Consider the following 22,500-nt stretch of genomic DNA (forward strand, 5'->3'; position numbering starts at 1 on the left):
AATAATAATAATAATAACTACTATAACAAAACAATAATAACAATGGTATCATTATCAATAATAACATAACAATAAAAAGAAACACAATAATAATAATAATAATAATAATAATAGCAATAATAATAATAGCAATAATAATAATAGCAATAATAATAATAATAATAATAACAACAACAACTATAATAATAACAATTACTATAATAATAATAATAATTATTATTATTATAATAATTATACTAATAATTATAATAACAATTATAATTAAAATAACAATAACAATAAAAACAACACAAACAATAACAATAACAATAACAATAACAACAACAACAACAACAACAATAATAATAAAACAAAAATAATAATAATAACAACAATGATGATAATAATGATGATGATAGCAACAACAATAATTATAATATAATATAATATAACATGATATAATATAATTATAATAACTATAACATTAATATTAATACCAAGAATAAAAATAACTGATAATAAAAAAGTAAACAACCATTTTAATAATAATAATGGTAATAATAATAATATACTAATAAGCATAATAATAACCAAAGCAATATAACAATAACAATAATATCAATAATAATATCAACCACAACAACAATAATAATAATAACAATAATATAGCAATAATTACAACAATAACAACAATATTGCTAACTACAGCAATAGCAATGATCATGATAATAATAATAATAAACAATAATTATAATCATATCATTAATAACAAAATAATACTAATGATAATAATATTATTAATAAAAAATACATCAACTACGAGAATAATAACAATAAAATATCAATATCATTAGCTGTAACTAAAATAATAATAATAATAATAATAATAACAACAGCAACAGCAACACTAATAACAATAATAATAATAATAATAATAATAATAATAATAATAATAATAATAATAACAACAATAATAATAATAATAACAATAATAATAATAATAACAATAATAATAATAATAATAATGATAATAATAATGATAATAACAATAATAATAATAATAATAATAATAATAATAATAATAAGAAAAGAATTATAATAATGAAAATAAGAATAAGAATGATAGCAAAAATAATAATACTTATAATAATAGCAATGACAATGACAAGATGATGATAATTATTATTTATCATCATCATATTATCATCATCATCATAACAATAATCATAATAACAAAAACAACAATGACGATGATGATCACGATAACAGTACTAATAACAGCAGTAGTAGTAGTAGTAGTAGTAGTAGTTTTAATAGTAGCAGTAGTTTTCATAGTAGTAGTAGTTTTAATGGTAGTAGTAGTTTTAATGGTAGTAGTAGTTTAAATGGTAGTAGTAGTTTTAATGGTAGTAGTAGTTTTAATGGTAGTAGTAGTTTTAATGGTAGTAGTAGTTTTAATGGTAGTAGTAGTTTAAATGGTAGTAGTAGTTTTAATGGTAGTAGTAGTTTTAATGGTAGTAGTAGTTTTAATGGTAGTAGTAGTTTTAATGGTAGTAGTAGTTTTAATGGTAGTAGTAGTTTTAATGGTAGTAGTAGTTTTAATGGTAGTAGTAGTTTTAATGGTAGTAGTAGTTTTAATGGTAGTAGTAGTTTTAATGGTAGTAGTAGTTTTAATAGTAGTAGTAGTTTTATTAGTAGTAGAAGTTTTAATAGTAGTAGAAGTTTTAATAGTAGTAGAAGTTTTAATAGTAGTAGTAGTTTTAATAGAAGTAGTAGTTTTAATAGTAGTAGTAGTTTTAATAGTAGTAGTAGTTTTAATAGTAGTAGTAGTTTTAATAGTAGTAGTAGTTTTAATAGTAGTAGTAGTTTTAATAGTAGTAGTAGTTTTAATAGTAGTAGTAGTTTTAATAGTAGTAGTAGTTTTAATAGTAGTAGTAGTTTTAATAGTAGTAGTTTTAATAGTAGTAGTTTTAATAGTAGTAGTTTTAATAGTAGTAGTTTTAATAGTAGTAGTAGTTTTAATAGTAGTAGTAGTTTTAATAGTAGTAGTAGTTTTAAAAGTAGTAGTAGTTTTAATAGTAGTATTTGTTTTAATAGTAGTATTAGTTTTAATAGTAGTAGTAGTTTTAATAGTAGTAGTAGTTTTAATAGTAGTAGTAGTTTTAATAGTAGTAGTAGTTTTAATAGTAGTAGTAGTTTTAATAGTAGTAGTAGTTTTAATAGTAGTAGTAGTTTTAATAGTAGTAGTAGTTTTAATAATGATAAAATAGTCTTAATAACAATAACAAAATAATAATAACAACAACATTAATAATAACATTAATAGAAATAACAAAAACAATAATAATAACATTATTAATAATAATAATAATAATAATAATAATAATAATAATAATAATAACGACAATAATAATAATAACAACAATAATAATAATAACAACAATAATAATAACAACAATAGTAATTGTCATAGTCATAGTCATAGTCATAATCTTAATAAAAAATAACAATAACAATATTAATAACAAGAATTATAACAATAATAACAATAATAATAATAACAATAATAATAATAACAATAATAATAATAACAATAATAATAATAACAATAATAATAATAACAATAACAACAACAATAATAATAACAAAAAATATCAATATCAATATCAATAACAATAACAATAACAATAACAATAATAATAATAATAATAACCTACACATATATGAATGTTTTTAAGTAAGGAATATTTCATATGTGTACAATAACAACTGTTTAGGACTCAAAAGATTTAACCATATGAAATAAATTGTGAATTATCAATACCTAATTGGTTATGCATTAGGATTTTTTCCCAATTTAGTCAATACAGTATTCAATTTGCTAAATATCTTAACCCCAAAAACAAACAAACTAAAACATCTACTGTTTACAATAAATGGAAAACATTGAAAGCTAAATATTTTATAGCAATTTAATTTATATTATTAATTTAAGCTCACTTTGTAACTCAAATTCTCTTTGTATCTCCCTAGATTTCACATGCCATACAAGGTATCTTTTAAATGTCAAACAAAAAAATGACATGCTTATTTTATTTCCCAAATGTAATATATGCTTAATCCAAGCACTGTATGCCATGCCACCTTCTCTCCTAGGATGCCAGTGACAGAAAACAAAACCAAAACATATTGATGCAAACTTATCTCCAAGTACATCTTGTTACAATTAAAATAACAATAATATAAACTATGTCTCACATCTAAAGTATCTAACTCTTACTTGAATTGAAGAAAATTAACTCAATAGCCATACCAATAAGACAATATAACTGATATTAAGGGTAGAACAGACAGCATCACAACCTCACAGCTGGGGGGTTACGGAGGGGGGGTTAATGACACCTACACAACCTCATATCTTCAATAACATCCCTGACAGCACCCTTCCTCACCCAGCACCCGATCCCTCACCCCATACCCTCTACCGACTAGCCTACAAAGCGCCTCCAGTCGAGCCCACAGAGCATGCAAAAGAGAAAACCTCCCGAGAACCTTCGCCTCCACAACACGCCTCCCGAGAACCCCAACCCGGAACATAGAGCCCTTTATAAACGCCCTGTAAACCTTCGCAAGGCCTCTCCCATGGCAACAAAAGAGTTTTTCCCTCAGTTTCCCCGTCGGTGTTACACTTGCACACCATCAATGTCATGCAAACTGCCTGCAGAAACGCCGGCATGAGGACCTTCGCCGAGACACAACGCACAATAAGCCTAACGACCTCCATGGCGTGTGTAAATAAAGGGACCGCGGCCTCCACTTAACTCTAATTTACGCACTACTCCGCCTCCATTAACGTATAATAACCTTACCACTCGACAGGCAGATGCAGAGACAAGTCGCGGCGACGTGATTTTACAGCCAGTAACGCATGAACAGGTGTTAGAATCGCGAGAATCTAATCTGCCTTTCACAGATCAATTCCAAACATCGGCCATAATGGCATCGCAGTTCCCCGAGTCGCCGCGAGAGGTCACTAGCGCACGCCCTCCCCACGCGCACAATTCAACGTCATTTTGCGCCCTTTGCACGCCCGGACGACCGTCCATGCCCTTCCCGTCCCAGCCGACATGCAAATCCCGGCCCAAGTCTTTTCGAGACGGGAAAAAATAAGTGATATATATATGATTCTGGCGGGCGCGGGCAACGCCACTCCCAACATGCACCGGCGGACGCGGCGGCGCCCACGCCGGCGGAGACGTCTTCGGGATCGCGCTCACTCGCAGTCATCTTCCGCTGAGCGAACTTCGCCGATTGTTTTGCCCTTTGCTTTCGAAAAAAACATCTTCTCTGCCTTTCCTAATGTGCATCTCGCTAATGGAGGATGCGCCCTTTATCCCCTCGGTATGTCCATGCAGGTCTGTTCCGATACCTGCCTTGTCCGCTCGAAAGCAACGTGAAAAAAGCGAGCGCTGAGAAGGAGACTGTACGAAAACTTTTGACAAATCACTTAAAAGAAGAAGTCATACGTCAGGAAGGTAAGGGTCGCGAAGACACCTTCCCAGCATCAGACATGGCGAAGAATGCGCGCCAAACTGAAGCGCACCGCTGGGGGAGCTACGTCCAGATGGAAATATAGAACAGAATCCCCTGTTGCAGGGGGAGAAGCGGTTCTGCCGGATGTATATACGCACGAGGGAGAAAGGGAGAGTAGGAAGGCAAGAAGCAAAGACCTGGTACGAAAGACTAATTCTGAATCGACCCTGGCTATACCTGTGCCGCATTCACACATTAATTTGTATGAAAAGGTCGTCTTAATGGCTGCATTATCGTTCGTTGCAATGTACTGTCAGCTGAACGACTTTATTAACTCACTGTCGTGTCATAGAGAGGGTTTCCTCTTCTACAGTATTGATTTACACGCGAGATGAAGTTATGTCGGACACGTAATATTAGGGGCTACTTTGCATATGCATTTAATTTGATACGGCATTAATTAGGGTATAATCAAGAATGTCTTACATGCAAATCTGGACCTGTTTGGTACTAATAATCAATGGCTACAATCATAAATATGAACCCCACGTCCCGAAGATGAACAGTGAAATATCTGCGCCAAATAATAAACTAATGCTGTGCTATGTCCTGTGCTCTTCTCCAGCACATCTATCGATCGCAAGGGAACTGTAGCGTTATGAAGGCAAAGTGCACTCATAAAATATACCTCTTACCTGTTTGATCTCCTCCTCGGGGCTTTCTCGAAAATAAGAAAATATATCCAAGGAAAGTTGAAACTAAAACTCCTCTCTTTCCCTCCGAGGACTTCCCATGGAAGGTACTCTCTCTACACTGTCCTGAGCCTTTCACTCTCCGTACAGCGTGGGTGTAATGTAAGATCACTGGGCGAGAAATGACGCCTGGTCTGGTCTGGTCAGGTCATGATGCCCCATGCCCAATGCCCCCAATTCCATGGGCCAATGGTCTGCCATCCCTTAAAGAAAACCCACTATTCTTAGTCTATTTCCTTGTTAATTATCAACCAACTAAAGTATTCTCATTTCTTGCTACCACAACCACGCTGTCTGAGGATCTTTTGAAATGGCGAATCGTTTTTTTAGTTAAGAACATGAATACGGTCTGTGGCCCATTAAGTCAAGACTTTTAAAGATTTCCCCAATTCTTGATAAATGAAACATATCTCCTTGAAAATGCCTTAGCACGTCATATCTATATTGCGGTATAACCTTAGGAAATTTGAAATAGGAGACAACGTAGACGACAACAGGCGAAAATGTTCAGGCGTGGGTGGGTGTGGCTTCGTAGTTGCCAGTTCGCATTAAAGCCAAATATCATATTATCTTTCAAATGCTATAGTGTGAAGCATCCAGAGTACCCCCCTAAAAATTCTAGAAATCTAAAGATTGACAGCCAATTGCATGAGTGTCCAATAATAATCCTTAATCAAGCAAGTAACACACAAAGTTGAAAGCATGGCCTGTTGTCTGTAATTACGAATTCCCGCACATGGGATAGAAAGTACGGTCTGGTCAGATGTTTTCCTTGGTGCCGCTAGCAACGGTCTCGTAAAAGTTTGATTTATAGAATAAAGATGCTCTGACTTTAAGTGTAATTATATATACTACATATATGTCGGTGTCTATATGTACATGCATATGTATACATATCTATATTCATATATATCATATAAATACGTATGTATATATACATATATATATATATATATATATATATATATATATATATATATATATATATATATATATGCATATATATATACACATATACATAATGTATGTATATATATAAATATACATAGAAATATATTTATATATTTAGGATGAATACATTCACATACACATTTATACATATATATGCATATATATAGACACGCACACACAAATATGCACGCATGCACACACAAACACGCACGCACACACACGCACACACATACACATACACACACAAACACACATGCACACACGCACACACACACATACACATCTATATGCATGCATATATACATAAACATACACACATATATATATATATATATATATATATATATATGTGTGTGTGTGTGTGTGTGTGTGTGTGTGTGTTTATATGCATGTATATATACGTATCTATATACGTATATATATGTGTGTGTGTGTGTGTGCAGTGTATGAAATATACATAAATAAATACATATATATGTATATATGATATATATACACACATTTGCATGCATTTTTTGTACAGATCTATCCGCATTTCATACAAATATATGCATCATCTCTGTCGCATTTGCACTTAAGTTACATTTTATGTCAGTATACCGACATTCTCTTGCTTTAGATGTACAACAAAGAGCTATGATGATAATAAAAAAAACACTCATGGTCAATAGGGTAATAAAATGCCGTCTGGTTATACTTGGTCCCATTCGAAGGGCATGGGAAGGGCATGGAACGCTTGGCCTGCTTTCCCTATACCTTGTAATGTGATGTACTCTGTAAACATTGTGCCTATCAGAATGACTGTACTGTAAATAACTCGACTGCGATCATTGTTTATGTATATATTATATATATACATAAACATATAAATGTATATACTTTATATATGATACATACATACATATGTATATATACACACATACAAACATATATATACATATACATTCACACATGCAGTATGTATATGTGCACATACAATATATATATATATATATATGTATGTGTGTGTGTGTGTGTGTGTGTATTTATATAAATGTATATAAATATATAATATATACACGTATCAAGAGTGTATGTTTATTAATTTCTATGGACTAATTAATCATATTACGTTCTAGTAAAATCAACAACTATAACAAATAGTTTACCTAAATTGAACATGACAGGAACCAAATAACACCAACCGATGATATGTGACACGTGTCAGCACCATCGAAACTGACAACGAATGTGATGGGAAATGATGCTTGAACAGAAATATGTTACTGTTGCAGTGCCCTGTTCCTATTTTGCTCTCCATCACAAGCATGGCGATTGCTTGCGACTCTGCAAATACCGATGAACCGATTCAATACAGTGAGCAGTGATATTCGATTCACATACACTTTTTTCAGATGTCAGATAAACTAGTGAAGAGAAGATACCTGACGTCATTGCTTCAAAGGGAAAAATCGTTTCAGATTTAAGCTAACATGCAAATCATGCGCGAAATGTTCCCGACCAGGATTTTGTAAGGGAAAAAAACATCAAAGTTTGCTGCACTGGACGTATCAACATGTCTAACTTCATGGAGAAAAATACACGTGCTCCAATTTACCGTGGCATTTCTCAAGTCCATATTTTATATCCATTTCCCGTAATGCTGAGGCTAATGTTATCAATCACGATCACAATAAACGATACATTTCGGAAAGAGCTACACCGTGTTTGTCCGTTGTTTTCTATCAAAAAATATCAACAGAAAATGGAAACCGTGTGGAAAATAGAGGCAAAGACGGGAAGACTCTCCCAAAACTCGATTTCACTAGAATATTCACAAACTCTATTCCTTGGTCTAAAATACCGCTGGTAGTAAATAACATATGATTGTCCTTCTTTTCATTATATACAAAGAAGTTTCATGAATTAGTTTACTGAAATTTATCGTCGTCTAATTATGCACTTGTTAAATGGTTCTCAAAATATTTTTTCATCATCGCATTCCTTCCGCCATAAAGTTGAAATCTGTACCTTTCGCAACTGCCGTTTGACTTCAATAAAGTGATATGTTTACAGCATGGATTTTGTTATCGACACTCGGAATTCTAATGCGGAGAGTCAAATGTCTTGCTAAAGGGGCATTAGGAGTGTTATAACTGACGCTATATATATATATATATATATATATATATATATATATATATTATGGTTATTATCCCGTAGAAATAGGAAATATACTGCCTAGATGTGGCCAGTGTTATTATACACCAATGACAAGATTCATTAGTCACTTATTACAATCTGCTGATTCAGTCGTCATTGGAAATGTCGACAGCGGGTGTGCAAATTCTCAGAAATATTGCCCCAACAGATCATGCATGAAAACACTTAATGAGGATCGCGATGTAATCATACCCAGCAACTGCACAAAGAAAACACCTTTGATGATACAAAGAAAAACAACCACAATAAATATCTGTTTCACTTCATCTCTGTGCGCTCATTACTGTAGTTGTTTGTATACTCTTTGGGCGATGCTTATGCTCTTGTTCATGGCACTGATGGTGATGGAAAGAAGATGGTGATTGTAATGTCGATATGAAGTGATGGAAGCGGAGTAGATCTGAAATCAGTGGCGGTAATGAATGGCAGAGGGTTAGTGAATGGAGGACTAAGAACGCCATCGATACCCCGTACATCTGCCGTTAGCTAAACAACAGAAAAAAAAAAATAAATAAAAAATAAAAAAATAAATAGAATAAAAAAATAAAGGCAAACAAAAACAATGCAGATTACAACATAAATGCTGCTTAGGTATCCTCCTTTTCTTCCCCAAGATGCTTATCCAAACCGTAGAGACGCGGCTTCGAAGCGAAGAACATGAAGAATAAAATACTTTTAACTGAATTAAACACTTCTCTCCAGGCCCCTTTCATCCCAACAATACAAGACCGATGGAAGTGCTTTCTCTCCCGACGGCGTCTTTGAGCCTCCGACAGCAGATCCTGAATGGAAGCCTCGTTGCGAAGTTCGAGCATGGATCTCACACGTCGTAAAATGCTGCAGATGTTGATGCCCTTAACGTTGTTTTATGGGGAGTTCGATGTTTTGGGAAAATGCAGGTGATCCCACATTTTTTTTTTATGATTTGATCGTGCCGTCGCTAAGGATTTATTTTATACACAAGCTGCGAGTTGAATCCGTGCATGCTTCTGTGTGTGAATAATAGTGTTCATACATTTACTCATTCATAAAAACGTGTTTATACAAGGCACTAATTAACCTGTTCTCATTGCTACCTTTAACTCAGCCTTGTCTAACTTCTCTGGTAATTAATTATCTTATTTATCAGTAATCTTCATGTCGTTATCTCGTTATCATTAGACTGGTGTTCACTGGAGCATATGATGCAGCTGGTGATAGAATACATATATTCTCACAACCATTGATGTATTTCTCTCGGCAACGTCGGTATCTAACTGTACCGGGAATGTTGATCAATGAAACCTGGATGCACTAAAAGCACAATCGAGTTCTCACGGGGGCAGAAGTACACCGGCAATCATACAAGCAAACAAAAACACACAATGGCTCACTCACTCACACACACACACACACACACACACACACACACACACACACACACACACACACACACTAGACAGACAGGCATACAATTCAAAACAATCATACACTCACACGTCAAAAAATACACCCACAAACATCGCACTTTTATTCACCAGAAACATTGTATCAAAGGTGTAGCTTTAATAGCAAGTGCATAAGTACCAAAAAACAAAAACATGTTTATAGCCGACCTCTTCACCGAGATTGCGCGTTGTACAGAGCTTAAAGGTTTCGTTTTCCTCTTGCGTTTCTCTCGTCCCTACTTCATTCTGTTTTGTCTCCGTTTCCTGTTCCTTTCTTTCTGTTTGTTTCCTTTTCGTTTTGCTGTCTGTCTACCCCTCCACGATTGTGCGTTTGCCTGTTTCTCTCTCTCTCTCTCTCTCTCTCTCTCTCTCTCTCTCTCTCTCTCTCTCTCTCAGGGTGATGATAATTTATGTTACCTCATCCTTTTGAGACGCCCCACTTGTTTCAATAAACTTGTCAAAGTTGAACCATCTCCCTCTTTTCTCTTCTTCTCTCTTCCTTCATCCCTCTTCTTTCTTCTCTTTTCTCCTTCTCTCTCCTCTCTTCCCTTTTCCCTCTTGTCTCTCTTATTTTCCCTCCTTCCTATTCTCTCTCTTCTCTTCCCTCCCCTCGTCTTCCCACCCCCTCTTCCCTTTCCCCCCCTCCCTCTCCCTCTCTCTCCACACGCTAGCCTGATATCCTATGTATCCTGAAGACCCCTCCCCTCTCTCCCAGACACAAGGCATCACACCTCATGGAAGTCGCCCCAGGTGCTGCGCCTTCTGGAGGAGGCTAGCCCGAGGGAGAACCTTTCTCAGTGCCATAACAACAAAGGGAAGACCCGCCGGGGAAGCAGTGAGGCTCGAAGGTCTTGTTGGAGCACCCTCCCCCCCATCCCCTCCCCCGCGTCCTAGCCTGTTCTCCCTCTTCCCTCCTCCTCCCCATGGTACCCAGTAGTCCTTCTCCAAATCCCTTCCTACTATCCTTGTCTCCAGGCATAGTACCAGGTTTATCATTCACCTGTTTTCTTGTAATAAGGCAGAATCATTAATGCTTTCATCATTTATCATCCAAACTTACCATTCCTATCTGCCGAACGGCAAAAAGTAAGGAAATAGAATATTTACGTTATCAAGGTGGCGGCCAGTTTCTGTTTCCCATTTTCTGTGTCTCCCTTTGAGCACAGACTCAAATAGGGGACGAAAGAACGACGGAAAATAATTGACTAAAGATCATTATCACTCTGGTTGTGCATTTTGTAATATATATTCATGAGGTTTCACTGACAGTTACTGTTAGTGAAAACATAATTGTACAAACAAGAGAACAATATAATAATTGTTTATTCATGGATATATCCAAAAATTGGTAATAAATAACTCCGTATGAATAGTGGATTACCAAAATGGCTATCCAATGCATCCATGCCTACCCAGTTTAAACTTGAATGCTATGATTTAAATTCTATTATACTGGTGTACATACTGCATATTCGTATTTACGGCCGAACTCTGAATTAAAGTAAACAACACATATCTCATATGTGCCAATAAAATTATTAGTATATCCCATTCATGCGGTTCGATAACCGACGGTCGTTTGATTAAATCTACAGTGGCGATATACAAACAAAATGGCAAACAAATAGCAAGAAGAGGTTCTATTGCCAAAGGTGACATTCCACAAAAACTTGCAAGGCAGAAAGGAAGCCTCGTTGCTCGCGTCATGAAAACACCTGATCTACCCTCCATGAGCGTTGGTGTATTTCCTTTCTGGCAGAGGAAAAGCTAGACAAAATGATGATAAAATAACAATAACAACATTCGTCCCTGATTATCTATTTCATTAATTTCTTTTGAAGCCGTGTTCTAGTTTTTATTCAACATGTCGTATTCTAGAAACCTGACAGTGGAAAAAAATAATTAACGAGAGCACAGGTGGATAGGAAGGTTATCGGCCCCGATTGTGAACAAAAATGTTTTACACCAGCGGTCTTTGCTGACTGTGTTGGCTGGAACACTTGTCAGCAGCAAAACGTCATTGCATAACCAATAAACAGTATTTCATATTCATAAATAACAATTAAAAAGGAACAGGAAATCAATTTTGAAAACACATAAATTAGTAGACAGAAGTCTGTAAACCGACATTCAAGCTATTACATACGAGATACGTTTTCGTTATTTAAGGTGAACAGTATATTCTCCTTTCACCGACACCGCAAAACTTATCTGGTATTTCCGGACACATAATATCTAACAGGGTTTCTCTGTTACACCTGCGTGTGTGTTTGTGCTGGTTTGTGTGTGTAATCAATAGAGTATTTTTTGAAATAAGAATTTAAGTTATGGTGTATGAATGGGTGTGTGTGCATGTGCGGGTATATATTGTATAACATTGTATATGCCGTATTCATACACCTTGTGAACTCTCTTAGTCAACCATTTACATGGTATTCGATGAATTTCCTGTTATATAGGCCTAGGTATTTGCGTGTCACAAACCTCTCTGGTTTGTCTAAAAAACATTCATGCACAATTTCTGGTGACAGTATTTTAACAATAACGTTGATATACAATTGGTTCGGCTTATCATTACAATTATAATTCATACATAAAATATCCGATAGAATAAAAAACAATCATGTATCAGAAATTAATTATTGCATTATTACAAAATCAACCTATGTGAAATATACATCCATAATACCGCATACACGAACACAATCAGGCATTTCCAATCAGCGCACATAATTCGTCAGAATAGATTTACACTCAATGCCTCACAGTGAGCGGGATAACGTGCTATCCCCTCCCCCCACTTTCCCCCACCCGCTCCCTCACCACCACCCACCCCATCACCTCCCCCCATTCTCCACGCACCCCCAGCCCCACCGCCTTTGCGTGAGGTTAGACTCCCGTCCAAAATATAGCCCAGATCTTCTGCTAATTCAGTCATTCAAGACCTACGGCGGGGACCCACACGTGGAGGACGTTGCAAGCGTTCTCCTTTACTCCGTAGAAGTGCGTGTATACTTAGGCGCACAGTTTCCCGTCCATTTTTCGCTTCTGCGGGAGGATGTGTATGCATTGCATGCATAATTGATATACGAGGCCAATGAAACACATCTGAAATATGCGTTTTGTAGAGTGCACACACATGTATACAAACATACATACATGCATACATACATACATATATATTGTACATATATATAAATATATATATACATATATTACATATATATACATACACAAATATATATATACATATATGCATTCATAAAATAGCAACTAATATATAAAAAATACATGGACTCTCTCTCTCTCTCTCTCTCTCTCTCTCTCTCTCTCTCTCTCTCTCTCTCTCTCTCTCTCTCTCTCTCTCTCTCTCTCTCTCTCTCTCAATGTCACACTCACGCTCCCTCTCACTCCCTTCCTCCCTCACCCTCTCTCTCTCTCTCTCTCTCTCTCTCTCTCTCTCTCTCTCTCTCTCTCTCTCTCTCTCTCTCTCTCTCTCTCTCTCTCTCTCTCCTCCAACCTTTCGTCACTACTTAGCTTGAGTAAATATTAAAGGATTTCACTTGGACAGAACCTGACTGGTGGGACACACCGTAAGGAATTGCATTAATTAAAACGTTCATGATTCAGAACACTAATTCAAGTGCTCAAAGGGTGACGCAAACGAAGGAAGTTCAGAAGACTTATATAAATAAATGTGTGTACGAGTAAATAAGTAAATCAACGTTAGTGCATAAATGAACATGTGCGCGCGCGTATACTCATCGACATAAACTTAAATTATAGATACACTTATGGATATATACATGCGAGTTTATATGAGGCGCTACGGGGTGGTATGTTTGTGTACTATATGTATATGCAATTATGTATTATGTATGTTTGCATATGTATTTGCATATACGTATGTATGTATTTATGCTTAACACACACACACACACACACACACACACACACACACACACACACACACACACACACACACCTGAGAGGCAAAAATGCCCATCACTCGATTCTCGAAATTTGGTGGCGTTGTTTTGAGCCGCGAAGAAGCTCTTAATTTGCAAGCAACTATGTGCCGGTTCCCCGTGCTTGGGAGGCAGAGCAAATATGTGGGCTCTTGAGATGAAAGCACACGGGGTACAATGGTGGTGTACACCGTGTGCTTGCTTTGCAGCCAGGATCACAGGGAGAGGGAATGGACCTGGAATTCTGGAATTAACCTAGCTAGTTGGTTAGGGACGAATTTTACAGTCATGTGCTGGGTATCTGTTTGTATGCATTTATGATAGCGCGTGTTCTGAATGTATGTTGGTACATATATGCACGTGCACAACAAAGACAGACAAACACACACACATATGTGTTTATATATATATATATATATATATATGTGTGTGTGTGTGTGTGTGTGTGTGTGTGTGTGTGTGTGTGTGTGTGTGTATACTATCTCGTAATCACACCGGAGACAATGCCTATAAACGATGCTCCCCCTCCCCTTTCCATGAGTCACCGCCGCCCCTCCGGACGCACAGGTAGGACGAACAAGATGCGCAAAATTAACTAACGAGGGACCTTAGCCCATTACTCTCGCGGCTGGAATTACAAGGCCTCAGTACCTTTGGCAGTACGTTCGGAAGACAAATGAACTGTCTGGCGAGTCTGGCAATGCAAATGGCACGTGGGAAGTCTTGTCTGTATATTAATTATTTGTTTGTTAATTTGTTCACTTTATTCTTTTATACATATTGCAGTTCATATCTATTAGTGTTTGTTTTAATTACTGACTCTAAATCTGTTCCTGTCAGTGAGATGTTTTGTCCATTTTCATCACTGTTTGTATTAGTTAAACTCGACTGCCGTCATCACTGCAGTTGTTAGCTACAGTGATGGCCAGCGTTATCACTGTTATGTATTTTCCTTTCTTGACACTTTTTAATAGGCACGTTGTCTTCCTCTCTTTCACTTACTTCTATTATCGCTGTAAAGCATTCCCCTTTCTAAATTCATATTTGTAGACGTACTAATTTCTTTCTCTTCCTCCCTCTTCTAGTTTTCATCATTCTTACTAATGTACATTGGCCAATCTTAACTCAGCCTCATGCAATCATTTCCTCCCCATCTCTTCCAACTTTTCGTTGTCGTTATTATCATCATTACGTACTACCCTTTCCTACTTCCTATTTATAGAGCGCTTCCATCTCCTCCTCCTGCTCCACTCCCACCTCCTCTTACACCCCCACCACCACCCCATTTCCGCCTCCACCTCCACCCCAGGACCGCCTCCATCTCCACCCCTAACCTCACTCCCACCCCACCACCACCCCCATTTCCACCTCTACCTCCACCTCCTTCCTTTACCACACCCTCACCCCCATCCACCACCTTGGGCAATGACATCAACAACATGGAAATTTCTCACAACCCACTCTCTCGCCGTAAATCGTAATAAACAAGTGACGTAAGAGACAGGCGGGAAGACTCAGAGAAAATGATCGAAAATCCGGTAACGGCCTGACAGATAATTTTGGTGATTCGATGTGATAAAAGGCAGCCAGAGTGGTGTTACAAATGACGGGTTAATTAGTCATTAACGTTATAAGTTTAAATATGCTAATAGAGGCATTTGCAATTATGATGCGATTTGAAAGCAACGAGGGAATAACAATTGTGCAGCAACAATGCTAATGATGTTAGTACTATGATAAATGCTATTACTATAACAAAACACACTATGTTTAGCAGTGCAATAATGATGATAAAAACAGTATAATTGATAATAAGTATCGTACAAAAAAAAAAAAAAATACGAAGAATAATTATATCATCATTCTTAAAGGGAGCAAATATGTTCTAATACTATGCGCTGCAAGAAGAGAGGGTGGGAGGGAGGGAGAGAGAGGGAAAGGGAGAAGGAGGGAGAGAGAGGGAGAGGGAGAAGGAGAGGGAGAGGGAGAGAGAGGGAGAGGGAGAGAGAGGGAGAGGGAGAGGGAGAGAGAAGGAGAGGGTAAGAGAGAGAGAGGGGGTGAGAGAGAGAGAGAGAGGTGGGGGGAGGGAGGGGGAGAGGGAGTAACAGTTAACAATCACGTATATAAAAATGTTCACATGACTTTTGTAATTAAAGAGTAAAATATTCGCTTTGATAATTATATACATTCTGACAATACAAATTGCAAAACCGATGCTGTTGCAATGGTATTATTAATAACCAAATATTGGTTCTACTGACATATTAATGATATTATCCTCAGATAGTAATAGAAGAAAATGAGAGTACAGATAGACTGATGGTAATTAAGGATAATCTTACTTACGGCGGTTATGATCATGGTTCTAAAAATAATAAAATTAATAATAACAAATTACATATCTAATGGTGATGGAAGTGGCGGTTGTAGCTGTAGCTGTGGTAGACTCCTTTTTTCCTCAATAAAAAGTTGCAATAATTTGGTGGTGATTGATGATAAAGTGACAATGAAGTGTACATAATCACTTGGAGTATAACGACGCCATTCAGACAATCTGCTTAGTGGTGATTGGTTGAATAGCCAGTCACCATTATCTCAAAGAATGCAATAGTAGTAGCATTGGTGGTAGTAGTAATAGCAAATAATAATTACTACAATCATTATAAGGTATTAATTTAAATATCAATCATTATGATGATGGATCTGTTGTGATCAATCAACTAAATTGAAGTTTAAGTAATTTACTTAACAAAAGGTAAAATTAATGCCATAAAAGGTAATGGTGTTACAATAAGTAATAATGGTGATATACATTATAATAACAAAAATAACAATAATACTAATATTGATAATTGTTATTAAGATTATTTTCATTATTGTTATAATCATTATCACCATCACTGTTATCATTATTATAATTATTATTGCATTATCATCATTATTATTATCATCAATATTATCACTACCGATGCTATTACTATTATGATCATAATCATTATTACTAATACTATTACTATCATATATTATTATCATTATTATCATTATTATTAGTATTATTATCATGACTATCATCATCACTGTTGTTGTTATTATTATTATCATTATCAATATCACAATAGCAATAATAATAACGATAGAAACATTAAATATCAATGTTCCTCATAAATAATAACAATAATGATAATAGTAATAATGATAATAATAATAATAACAATAATAGTACAAAAAACAACGATAACAATAACAACAGCATCAATAATCATACTATTATCACTATTACGATAATAATAATAATGATCCAACTACTACTACTCCTAATAATAATAATAATAATAATAATAACTAATTATAATATCAGTATCACTACAGGTCAGTTCAATAAATGAAAGACTGGATTACACTATAACGATAAGGAATGCTTAATGACGGAAACTGAGCCTAATCATAATACAAAATGGCAAACATTAATCTAAGCAAGGCACGGGGGTTAACAACAGCTAATAGGAAATAGAGGCTCATAGTAAATAATGAAGACTAATAAGAAGAATTAAATGACAACGATAACGTACAGGGAGTAGGGAAACATGATAAAACTTGGGAATAAGGAACAGGGGACTGCTACGAGGATTAGGAACCAATTTCAAGTAATAGGGATACATCACAAGGATTAGGGACTTAATCACAATGACTAAGGAATGGGGACTAAGCCCAATAAATAAGGAACGAGTCCCAATCAGCAAAACACGGCCCAAGACGCCCCACTGTGGCCAAGCCGCGGCAACCCTACCAGGTCTTGTATGTAATGCAAGACCACAAGAATTATCGTATCTGGCTAACACAGGTTTGCAGGGGGAAAGAGAGATAAAAAAGAAAAAAAAATGATGGGGGTAGAGTGAGGTTGGAGAAGGGGGGTTTTAAGGGGGGGGAGATGGGGGGGGGGGGGGTTGGGGGTAATGGATGGGGGAGGGGAGGAGGAGGAGGAGGAGGAGGAGGAGGTGGAGGAGGAGGAGGAGAAGAAGAAGAAGGAGGAGAAGGGTGTTCTCCAAGTTCCTTCTCCGAAGTTCAACTCTAGAGTTCAAGGCGAGGGTCGGGATTTGGGGAACAGAGGACGGAGGGGGGAGGGGGGAGGCATTGGAGTAAGGGGGAAGAAGTAAGGGGGCAAGGGGCATTGGAGTAGGGTCGGGAGGGTAAGGGAGACTAAGGGGGGGGGGGGGGCGGAGGGAGTAGGCAGGAGACACTGAAGCTGTGTAGCGGTTGGTAGCCCGAGGCTGGGTGGCGGCAGGAGGGTCGTTGTAGGCTTTTCGAATGGTCAGGAAAAGGTAGTCTGGAAAAGGAGGGGGTTGTTGCAAAGGTCAGGTGGGCTAGACATAGGCTTGTCCCTTTTTTCTTCCTTTTCATATTCTTTATTCGCTATAATAGGACAGTGACGGTTTGGCGGGATAGTCCTGGCGGGTATTGTCGATGCAACATTAGGTGCAACGGACATTGTGTTGCGTAGACGAAGTAATTGTTCTTCACTACAGCTTGCAACGTGTGCTTGGCAAGCGTCCAGCTAAATATAATAATCCTTACTCACGATAGACTAGGCTAATATGGCGCTAGTATATCTTAGCGAGAGTATACGTGTGTTTTCTTATCTCCTTTGCATCTTTATGAGTTAAGAGAGATATGCACATCCCGTGATGTCTTTTCTGTTTATCAACTGTAAGTGGCGATTACTGTTCTGGAAAATAATTTGCATATATCGCAGGCAACATGACGTGGTGCAAGAGATTCGTTTTGATGCTTAATTAAACTCGGGGAATTAGTGTATATCGCACCACACGACACCGAATGGATGGCCCCGCTCTCGAAAATGATTGAAGGTAATAACAGTATCGTTTAATGGCGATGTGCAATACACATCTCACTCTGCGGCCGCAGCAACTAGAAGTAATGCTCTCTGGACCTCCTTATAAGAACAGGCTCCAGTGTTGTCTGGAAATATAAAAATAGATAAAAGATAAACCGTCCTGCAATTTGTGCAAATGGTTGCCATATGTTTTTCATACATGTAGGCAGGCGGAGGAGGAAACTATAGTTATTGTGACTCTGGCAGCCCGGGCGGCGTACGCGAGGCAGAGCCGAAGAACGCAATTATTACCTGTGTCTCTCTCGGATCCACATGCGATTATACATGCATATAAATCAGTATTTTGAGTGTGTGATGCATCACCTATACGTCAGCGCCGCATAAGCTGGCTTTTTGTTTAATGACGAGGGAAGCTTGGCAACTTGGGTGACTCCCCCCCCCCCCCCTCTCTTCTGCTCGCTCCTTCCTTCCCTCCCCTCCACCTCCTCCCTTCCCTCCCAATGCCGGCTGTTGCAATATTGATGAGCCATTTGCCTGATGCTTGCTCCGGGCACTTCCAGTCACGCTAGTGTGTATGAAGGTAATGACACGACAATAACAACGGTGTCTTTGGTGGGTCTTAAGGCGTGTTCTTCTCTCGCCGATATCAGCGACGCTCAATTTCCATCTACGATATTCTATAATTGGAAACATTTTTCACGCTCATCCCTCCCACTGATTTTCGAGTTGCCAATATGAATAAGACAAACTTTTAAAACTCAGCATTTTCCACGCCACAGCTCACGAATTTCGCTGATAAATATTGCAACGTATCACAAGGCGAATTAATTGATATGACCATAATATTTTGATCCAAGTAGAACGCTTAAAACGATGTTTACGGAAAAAAAGCTTAACATTAAACAACTTGAAGTCTCGCAGGTAAAAACATGGAAAACAATATGAATATTTACATAACAAAAAGAAACACTTCCCAGATTAGACACACGCCCACACACACACACATACACACACACACACACACACACACACACACACACACACACAGAAAACAACCTAAGAATAATTAAAACGTATCCTGAACAATATCAGCATATGTTTCCCCAACATAATGTATTACCTTCAAAACCAAGATGCCATTTGGGAGAATCGTATTCACAGATCCCTTGTCATCAAACACAGCAACGAAAATTACACGTCTATTTTTTTTTTTTTTTTTTTTCGGGAACAGAGATTGTATATAGGAGAGAGTATTGTTGAATGGAATGTTGCAATTCTCAAAGGCTGGTTTCCAAATACGTGCGTTGCAGCTGCTGAAGCGAAGCGGTATGCATGTTGCCTATGTGATGGCAGGGCCTGTAATGTAATAATCAAAGCCATTCATTTCTCTCTCTCTCTCTCTCTCTCTCTCTCTCTCTCTCTCTCTCTCTCTCTCTCTCTCTCTCTCTCTCTCTCTCTCTTTTCTTTCTCTCTCTCTCTTCTTTCTCTCTCCCTCTTCTTTTTCTCTCTTTTTTTTTCCTCCCTCTCTTTCTTTTTTTCTCTCTCTCGTTCTTTTTTTCTCTCTCGTTCTTTCTCTCTCTCTCTCTCTCTCTTCCCGCTCTCTCCCCTCCCCCCTCTCTCTCCCTCCTTCTCTCTTTTTTTCCCTTCCTTATTCCCCTATCCTTCCCTCTCCCTCCTTCTATCTTTCCCTTCCACCCTCCCTCTCCCTCTCGCTCGCTCTCTCTCTCTCTCTCTCTCTCTCTCTCTCTCTCTCTCTCTCTCTCTCTCTCTCTCTCTCTCTCTCCCTTCCCCACTCTTTTTTTTCTCTCTCCCTCTCCCCCTCTCTCTCTCTCCCAATCCCTCTCTCTCTCTTTCCCTCTCCCTCTCTATATTTCCCTTTCACCCTTCTCCCTCTCTCTCCCTCTCTCTCTTTCCATCCGCCTCTCTCCCTCTCCCTCCCCTCTCTCTCATTCCCTCTCCCTCTCTCTCATTCTCTCTCCCTCCCCCTCTCGCTCGCCCCTGCCACTGGTGCTGCTGATAATAAATCCAATTTCCTTGGTCCCTGACAAATGATTCAGACGAAATGGCCGACTTTCAGGATTAGCGTCCTAATGGCCAGATACAAATTAAAAAGAAAAGAGAAAAATATTGCCATTATTTTCATTTTTTTGCAAATAGAGCTGCAGTACAGTTAACGTAAAAAGAAAAAAAAAAAAAAGTAAAAAAAAAAAAAAAATTTTTAAATTTCATCAATGCCATTCGTTTACCATTCTTTCAGATGGAGTTTATGAAACGATTTTAATTAAACACTAAAAACAAATTAAATTCGCGCTATGGCACCCACGCTTGTTCAAAATTCCTCTGAAATAATAATAAAAATGATGATGATGATGATGATGATGATATTAATGATATTGATGATGATACTGATGATGATAATACTAATATAAATAATAATAATAATAATAATAATAATAAATATAACAATGGCACCCACGCTTGTTAAAAATTCCTCTGAAATAATAATAAAAATGATGATGGTGATGATGATGATGATATTAATGATATTAATGATGATGATGATAATACTAATATAAATACTACTACTACTGATAATAAATATAACAATGATAATAACAAAAGAGCAATAATAACAACAACAGTAATAATAACAAGAACAATAATAAGTATATGGCACCCAAAATTCCTATGAAATAATAATAAAAATGATGATGGTGATGATGATGATGATGATATTAATGATATTGATGATAATGATGATGATGATAATAATATTAATAATAATAATAAATATAACAATGATAACAAAAGAACAATAATAACAACAGCAGTAATAATAATAAGAACAATAATAAGTATAATAAAGATAATAATTACTATCATTATAACAATGATAACAATAAAATTACTGCTACTACTTCTACTAATTCTGCTTCTGCTGATGATGATATTGATGTTGATGATAATAATGATGTTAATTTGAATGATGATGATGATGATGATGATGCTAATAATAATAATAACAATATTAATAATAACAACAATAATAATAGTAATGGTAATAATGACAATGATAATAACACAAGAACAACAACAATAATAATAACAATGATAATAATGATACTAATATTAATATCAATAATAACAGCGACTGCAAAAATAATAATAATAAAAAAAATTATTATAATAGCGAAACGAAAGAAGAGAAAAATGGCAAATATCAAAACAAGAATGATTTTGACCTACGCCATTTCCTCTTCCCCTTCTTCATCCTCTTCTCCTTTTTTCTTTTCCCGTCTCCTTTATTTACCCCTTCTCTCCTTCTATAGGTCATTCTTCTTTCCCCCCTTTACCATTCGCCTCTCTTTTGTTTACCATCATATCCCCTTCCCCTGTTCTTTATTTACTCTCTCTCCCCTTTTTCTACACCATTTTTTTATCCCCTTCCTCCTTTCTTGTTTATGTATTCCCTCTCCTTTATTGACCTTTTATCCTTCCCCTACTTCCCTCCTTCCCCTCTCTTTTCTCCTTCCTACCTGCTTCCTGTTCCTCTTCCGTTTCCCCTTTCCCCTCCCCCTCCCTCACGCCTCTCGTCCCTTTCTCTTTCTTCCTCCTACCTACCCCTCTTCCTCCCTCTTCCTCCCTCCTCTCCCGTTCCCCCTTTCCCCTCCCCCTCCCTCACGCCTCTCGTCCCTTTCTCTTTCTTCCCCTTTCCCTTCCACTTTCCTATATCCCCATCCTTTTCCTCTTCCCTACCCCTCCTCCCCATCCTTTCCCTCTTCCTCTTTCCTCTTCCTTCACCCTTCCCTCTCTGTCCTCCCCTTCCCCCCGTGACA

At 37.0% G+C, this 22,500-nt stretch overlaps 1 protein-coding gene across 4 annotated transcripts in view; it reads right to left on the reverse strand.

Moving 5' to 3' along the window:
* Nucleotides 1–22,500, reverse strand: part of LOC125032553 (mucin-5AC-like) — an 82,000-nt gene that overhangs the window by 22,499 nt on the left and 37,001 nt on the right. The window contains exon 1 of one of the 4 annotated variants that reach the window (XM_047623766.1): nucleotides 5,208–5,341. The exons of 2 other annotated variants lie outside the window; for them this stretch is intronic. The gene's annotated coding sequence lies outside the window, so the exon portion shown is untranslated. Of the gene's footprint in view, nucleotides 1–3,848; nucleotides 4,129–5,207; nucleotides 5,342–22,500 lie in introns of those variants that run through there. One more of the 4 variants, XM_047623765.1, reaches the window with a different exon arrangement.

This window comes from Penaeus chinensis, chromosome 14 (assembly GCF_019202785.1).
Source record: "Penaeus chinensis breed Huanghai No. 1 chromosome 14, ASM1920278v2, whole genome shotgun sequence".
Classification (NCBI taxonomy): domain Eukaryota; kingdom Metazoa; phylum Arthropoda; class Malacostraca; order Decapoda; family Penaeidae; genus Penaeus; species Penaeus chinensis.